Raw genomic sequence first — 7,159 nt, 5'->3', positions numbered from 1 at the left:
TGGAAAATGATGTCCCAGTATTGACAAGATATGTTGGGAAGAACCAGACAACGGTTGGAGGCTGGAGAGAAATGAGAAGGAGGGAAACTGGTAATCCATCCCATTGCTGCTGTGATTTCTATATCCCCCCAAATTTCTCATGGCCTGGAAAACTAGCTTTTTTGAGATGACCTGGAAATCTCTGACTTTAAGGACAATGATGTTTTTTCCTTACTTCTCTTAACAGCAAACACTTCAGAGATATGGGTGCACAGGCAAATCGCCTTGTCTCGGATATAGCCACCAGGGCAAGTCCTGATTGCCAGTTAATTTAAAGCATATTGACTGAGGCAGCATTTCCTTGCTGTATTTTGTTGCATATAGATGCAACAAACTTTCCCTGGAAACATTCTGGGCACGAAAAAGAAATGAACCATGCTTTGGAGCATTCACCCAAGAAGCCCTCAGAGACTTCAGTATTTGTAATCGGTCAAAGTAGACTGATGGAGAAATTGAGGAAGATACTGCTCTTCTCATGAGCATTCAGTGCTCTGAAATAATCAGACGTGTCTCGTGCCACAGAATCGTTATCCCACAAAAGAAGAGCTGGGCCTAGTTGAAACTGGGTGAAACAGGTGGTGGTCTGAAGACAGGTCCATCTGAAGACAAGAGCCTGAATGTAAATCCCTTTAAAATCACACCAGTTAAAAGGTGAGTGAAATGTTTGTTCAGGCAAATGAGATGTCCTTCACGATACATGTCAAGTGATAGTGAAGAGCTTCCTCCTGAGATGGAGGTAGCTTCAGTAGCATCCGAGGGATATATACTCCCCTGCACATGCAGCATCCCGCAAAACCATGACTGCTGTGGAGATGTTTTCCCAAAGCAAAAATGTTTGTGTCATCAAGCATGGTAAGGATTGGAGGGAAATTGCAATTGATGTTGATTGTAGGTCATTTTCTGTCTCCTCTGTATTAATGATGGATTGGGTTTTGCTCATTTCAGCAGTAAATTAATCAGCCTGGAGGGTCTGTTGAGCAGGTCTGCTAGTGCACAGGTTAAGAACTCCTTAATCCCCTCAATCTGCCTCCTAACTAGTAACTCACAACATGAATCTATAGTAATCTGTTGTAAGGCCAATATATTCCCCAGTATTTTTACCTCTTCATATGGATCACGAGCTGCCCACTGTTTTTGACAGCTGTCCATACATTGGTGATTAGGACCCATGTGGGAAGAAATACACCCTCACCCTATTTTTTTAATTCTAAATAATTAAAGAGGTCAAACCACAATACTGGTGAAAGCCCAAGATGGGCCCATGAGCACATGACTAGAAATCGGCCATTTTCAGGTTTGGGCTGGAAATCCCAGCTCCTGTGTCAAAAGGCAGGTCCCACTGCAGGCTCTGTAAGAGCAGGGGGGCAAAAAATCTCCAGGCTGGTCTTTTGGGTGGAGCTCAGCAAGTTTATAGCTGGGTTTGAAGTGGCACTGGTGACAGCCGGACCTGCTAGTCCTTGGTTCCTGAGCTTCTCTAGTTTGGTGCATCAAATTCATTCTTTGTGAAAGATCCCAATTTGGGAAGCAATATAAAACGGTGGTTAGGACTTTCTCCGAGTTCTCATCATTTTGTGGATGAAATAACATGAGCCTGACTTCATTTCACTTGAAAGAGGAACCTGAAGTGTGTTATCTGAAGGTGCAGTCTTAAGTATATGTGTGATTTGTCCTCATTAGCCTCACTCAGCATTATGTTGCAAACCAATGGCAACAGCCTCCAATCCTGCATACCAATTTCTTACTCTTATCAACCTTTTATTAGGCAAGCTATTGACAGATTGACTTTGATGCTTCCTGAAGTTAATTCTTCTCCTTTTACTATTCAGATACAGGTCAGAGGTTGTTATACCTTTGCAAACACTGAGCTGCACGCTCTAAATTAAGCACAGTGTCTTGCAGAGATCCACAATGCGGCTGGTGGTGGCACCACCAGATGCCTTATGGCAATCAGTGCTTTAAGACCAGCTTTCCAGTCCCACAAGCTGTTTGGCTGACGTCAGTTTGGGTTAGAGAGCAATGCTTTATCCTTTAAACATATTTTACTCTCTGTTAAAAGGCAAGGGATGCAGAGTTTGCAAATTAATCTCACCGAGTCTTAATCCACCCAGACTGTCAGAATTTTTGTTTTCTTTGGATTGGAGGACCTAAAACCTTCTGCTCTTTGGATCACTGTGGGCATCTTTTACCGTGTGCAGAGACTTGCAGGCAGAATAATGCACAACTCCACAGGCAAACAACTATTTTACCTACTGGCGAGCACGTGTAATAAATAGATGGGGCTAGCATGCTGCTAGGCTAAGCACGAATGTGCTCACCACACCTGATGCAGGCACTGATGAGTGGCTCTGCTGGCTGGGCAATTATCAGTGAGGTGGGGAGATGCTGGTGTCTGTTCCTTGGAAACCTTTGACCTTCCTGAGTTGCTGTTTCTGATTGTTCACCTCTTTAGTCAGGTTTTCATGCCGAGGTTTTTCTCCCGAGACCTGGAGTTGCTGATAAGATAGAAATAGCTCAGTTCTGGTCACTGGGCGATACCAAGAGGGACTCCCTGTTGACCCAGGTCATCATCTTCTTGGTGTCAACTTTATCTATTCAAATTGCAATACTCTGCCGTTCCCACCCCCAGCATAAAAGGTGGAGCTCTCAAACCTTTGCTTGCACCACTCGGCAAGGTGAAGGGCATATACAGAGGACTCATCCATACCTGGTGCTGGGCTACTCTGCTGCTACAAGCCGACAAATTAATGGCTTTGGCAATTGCAGGATTTATCTCTGAATAGTCCCGTTGGTAAGGTAGAACCCAGAAAATGAGATGGTCTTCTACCATTTTTGGTGGGCTCTGGAAACATGTCTCAGCACTGCTTCTGGCTAGTGACATTGTTCAAGGTCCCCTGTTCACCTTATTATTAAACATAATTTAGCTGGTTCTTCTGTTTCTGAAGCTTCTTTCTCCATTTTTTATTACTGAATTTGTGGCAAGTTTGCACATGCTCTTGGATCTATTTCTGTGCACATGCCCACACACATACTCAAAGAAAGAGAAACGCCTTCTGCAGGTACTCCTCTGCAGATGCTGTGAGGCTCAGCAGCCAGGTAGCTCTGGTCCATGTTAGCCACACTGGATGTGTACAGGCTGCTTTCAGGCAACCAGAGTTGTCAGCTGTCCCCAGAGTCTGCGCTATGCAGTCTGCTAAGACTTAGAGTCTGCTAAGTCGCAGCGCTATGAATTCCTGCCCTGTTTAATGCTGCACAAATATAGGGGAAAAAAAATTATATTGGTTGCAGAGAGCCATTAACAAGTTAACCCCTCCAAGGTAAATAGAGTTGCCGGAATTTACTCGTCTTGATTTTTTTTTCATTTAAACACTAAGAAGCTAAACGGGATGAGCAAGAAAAGCTTGGCAAGAAACAATGTGACTGGAGAGGGATAACCAGGTGGATTTATGAGGTGGGAAAGGGCTCAACCCCTCCGAGCTCCTCTTGCACATTTTATCAGCAGAAAATCACCAGGTTTTGAACTTTACTCAGTGCAGCAAGGAGGCTCTGGTGAGTACTGTCTCCTACTACTTTGACCTTTGCCAGCTGTGCCCCGTTCAGAGCCCTCCAGGCCAGATGTGGCCTCTTTCCATTTTCTCTGCTGCCTCCTGCCCTTGCTTATCCCCTGCATCCCCTGGGGACCCCCAGCTCTCACCACTCACGTGCCACTGGGTGCTCCTGCTTGGCTGGCTTCAGCCAGAGCTGCAGGATGCTGTCGAGCACCCGGTGCCAGGTAGAGGGTCCCATATGGCACTGCAGCTGGCACGGTTTGGGATGGAAATGCCCATGCCATATTGCAGCATCAGGCTTTGGCAGCGCTGCCAGCAGTGCCGGAGCTGTACGGCGTTAGCTCGTGCCTCCGGTGCACCCACCATCCTTCTCATGCCAACCCTGTTATCCCCCAGGTGCTGCGGAGACGCGAGATGTGGCGGCTGCTGGTGGCCCTGTGCCTGGCCTAGGGGCTGGGCGACACCATCGCATGCACGGGAGTGAGCCATGACAACCCCGAGCAGTTCATGAACATCGTAAGTGCTGATGGGGTCCAGGCTTCTCCATGGGGTGGACCCAAAGTCCTCCCCAAGGGACCAATCAGGCTCTCCCCATCCCTTACCCTGGTGTCTGCACCCATGGGGAGCCAGGGGGGTCTGGGCACATCCCACTGGGCTGCACTGAGCCAGCTAGTCACTGCATTGCCTCTTTGTCACTTGTGTCACCCCCTTGCTGCCACCTGCAAGGGGAACAGTTTGGCCTCTGGGGTGTCCCCAGGGCTCCAGATACCCTCCATGCCTTTCAGAGTGGCTCTTCCACAATGAGAACCTCTTCAGGTCTCTTGGAGAGGGTCAGATTGCCAAGTCCCATGTCTTGCCACTCCACAGGTGGAAAGGACTTTTGAGGGGGCAGCGAAAGAGTCTGAGCATCTTCCTTGCATGCAGCATCTCTGCTCACTGCTTGCTCCTCACTGTCCCTCCAGACAGGTAGCACCTTTCCCAGGAGGCTGTGTCTTTCTCACCCTGGCTTTCCCTCGCTGCATCAAGCAAAGGGGCAGTACCCGATGTTGGGGAACTTCCTACCCAGCTGAGCTCTATTAATATATTGAGTTTTTGAGGATTGCCTCATTCGGCACAGCCAAGAAACACAACAGTGCCGGTTGAGCTCTGCCTTCTCCAGGGCCAACTTGCCCTCTGATGTATGTCATGCTTTGGACAAGGTCTGCCGGGAGTAAAGTCAAACCCACCCACCGTTTTCCCCACTGGTTTCTCTCCTTGCAGAGCCAGATAATCCATTTCCACGGATATCGCAGCGAGGACCACCAAGTCCTGACGGACGATGGCTACCTCCTGGCTGTGAACCGGATTCCTGGTGGCGGAGAGGAGGCTGGAAGCAGAGGCACTCATCACCCCGAAGCGAGGCTTGGCAGGTCCCCTCCTCCTGAGCAGAGAAGGCAAAATGAGGATCTAGGCAAAACAAGGATCATCTAGGCAAAATGAGGATTGTCTTTGCAGAAAGAGGGATGTGACTGGAGTTTGTGCTGTGAGGAACGGGGACAGGAAGAGATGTGGGTCCTCCTGGGAGGCAAACGTGCTTTTCTCTGGGCACTGGTGGGGAGGGAGCGGCCTTGAGCTGGACCTGGGGATGCAGAAGCTCCGCATTGTGTTTTGCTGTGTCCGGGACAGGGCAGCATGACCCAGCGAGCCCCAGCACCTGGAGAAGGAGGGCTGTGGTGGCTCCTTCCCCAGAGCAAATCCCCTGCCATGGGTCAAGGTTTCCTGATAGTTTAGCGCCAGGGGTGGCAAAAATATTTCAAAATGGAGGAGAAAAAGCATCAGCAGAGAGAAGAAACTGCAGGGGAAGCTACTTTCTCCCCTGCAGAAGACTTTCCAATCATGATATGAAAATATCACACTCCCATGGGTTGGAGGTGAAGGCAGCTCCTTTCCCATTCCCGGGTACTCCCATCAAACAACCTTTTCTTTTTTTTTCTCTCATTTCGAGGATCCAGGTTACCTGTGTTGCTCCAGCATGGCTTGGTTTTAGATGGTAGCAATTGGGTTTCCAATTTCCCCAACAGCAGCCTGGGCTTCATCCTCATGGACACGGGGTACAATGTCTGGATCGGAAACAGCCGGGGGAACAGCTGGTCCCAACAGCACCTGAACCTTTCTGTCGACCAAGAGGAGTTTTGGGATTTCAGGTGAGAATGCCACCAAGGATAGGGCTGGGATTCTGGGCTGCCAGCACCGACCACCTGATGTCCATGGGAGGCTGGGAGATGGGCACCTCCTCCAGCTTCTCCCCTTGCTCCCCAGCTTCCACGAGATGGCTGTGTACGACCTCCCCGCCATGGTGGGCTTCATCCTAAGGCAAACCAGGCAGGAGAAACTGTTCTACGTTGGCCACAACATGCACTCAGGGCAAGTCTCTGGGTGAGTGAGGAGGAGGAGCGGGGCGCCAGGATGCCACGGGAGAGGGGCATCAATATCTGTCCCAAACTGAAGACTGCTGGGGACAGGGCTGCGTTGGCCCATGCAGCCACTTTTCCTACCTGGCTTCTTGGTCCTTCTGCATGGGAGAGGTTTGCTATGTCTTGCCCAGCCGTCCTGGGCTGTGCTGACATCCAGGAGCACTGCAGCTTCATTTTGTTCAGACCCTGTGTCTCAAACAGGGGATCTGGGATGCAAGGAGGGGATTCATGTGCTTGGATCCACATGGCAGTTGCTTGTAGGACCTCTGCAGTCTCCTGTGGGTTTTTTTTTCAGGTTTCATAGCGTTTTCAAGCATGCCATAGCTGGCTGAGAGTTTCAAAATGTTCTTTGTGGTGGATCCTGCCTACACTTTACATATGGGTAAAGGTCCAGTATTAAGTCTTTTCTATCTTCCTGGTGCAATAATTAAGGTAAGTAAGCGTTGTGTTCTGGTTTTCTCATCCTAATTAGTTATGCAGTTAATAACCGATAGCCAAAATCAGGAAGCAGTTGCTTGTGCCACTGCGGCAAACCTCCCCCTGACCTCCCACCCCACTGCTGGGTCAGTGCTGTTGGGATCCGTGGGGAAATGGGGAGGCATCCTGTGAGGGAGGATTTAATATGCCCGGCTCTCCCCCTCCAAGGGACAGGAAAACCCACCGATCCTCCTGAGTTGCCAGGCTGGCTACCCCAGTGGCATCAGTCCTGGGCAGGGACCAACCCGTCATGTCCATGTCCCATGGCAGGTGATTTTTGGAAGGAAAGGAGCTCTGCTGGGACGGGAGCAGACAGCAGCACTTGCCAGGGTGTGCAGCTGCTGGCTGCTTGACAGGGTCTGCGCAGACAGACTTTTCCTCGTTGGTGGATTTAACGAGAACAACTTGAACATGGTAGGCACCTTTCCCTGTGATTTTGGCTGACCAAATAAGAAATGTCATAATGTCATTGTAGGTGCCACATCTCATTAAGGGTTAGGTTACTTAGCAATCTTACTGTCATGGGACAGGGGCACTGAGGATGAAAATGATGAGTCAAGAGATTTAAAATGGTGGGGGTTTTGGGTCCTGTCGTGGTTTAACCTCAGTTGGCAACTGAGCACCACACAGCCACTCGCTCACTCC

General features: G+C 49.5%; 1 pseudogene; it reads left to right on the top strand.

The window, feature by feature from the left end:
* Positions 1-3,998: 3,998 nt before the first annotated feature.
* LOC103895504 lies at positions 3,999-6,958 on the top strand (annotated as a pseudogene).
* Positions 6,959-7,159: the final 201 nt, after the last annotated feature.

The sequence above is a fragment of the Aptenodytes forsteri genome, unplaced genomic scaffold (assembly GCF_000699145.1).
Source record: "Aptenodytes forsteri isolate BGI_AS27 unplaced genomic scaffold, ASM69914v1 Scaffold320, whole genome shotgun sequence".
NCBI classification, from domain to species: domain Eukaryota; kingdom Metazoa; phylum Chordata; class Aves; order Sphenisciformes; family Spheniscidae; genus Aptenodytes; species Aptenodytes forsteri.
Note: the sequence above shows the minus strand (reverse complement) of the source record. Positions and strands in the feature narration are given on the sequence as shown.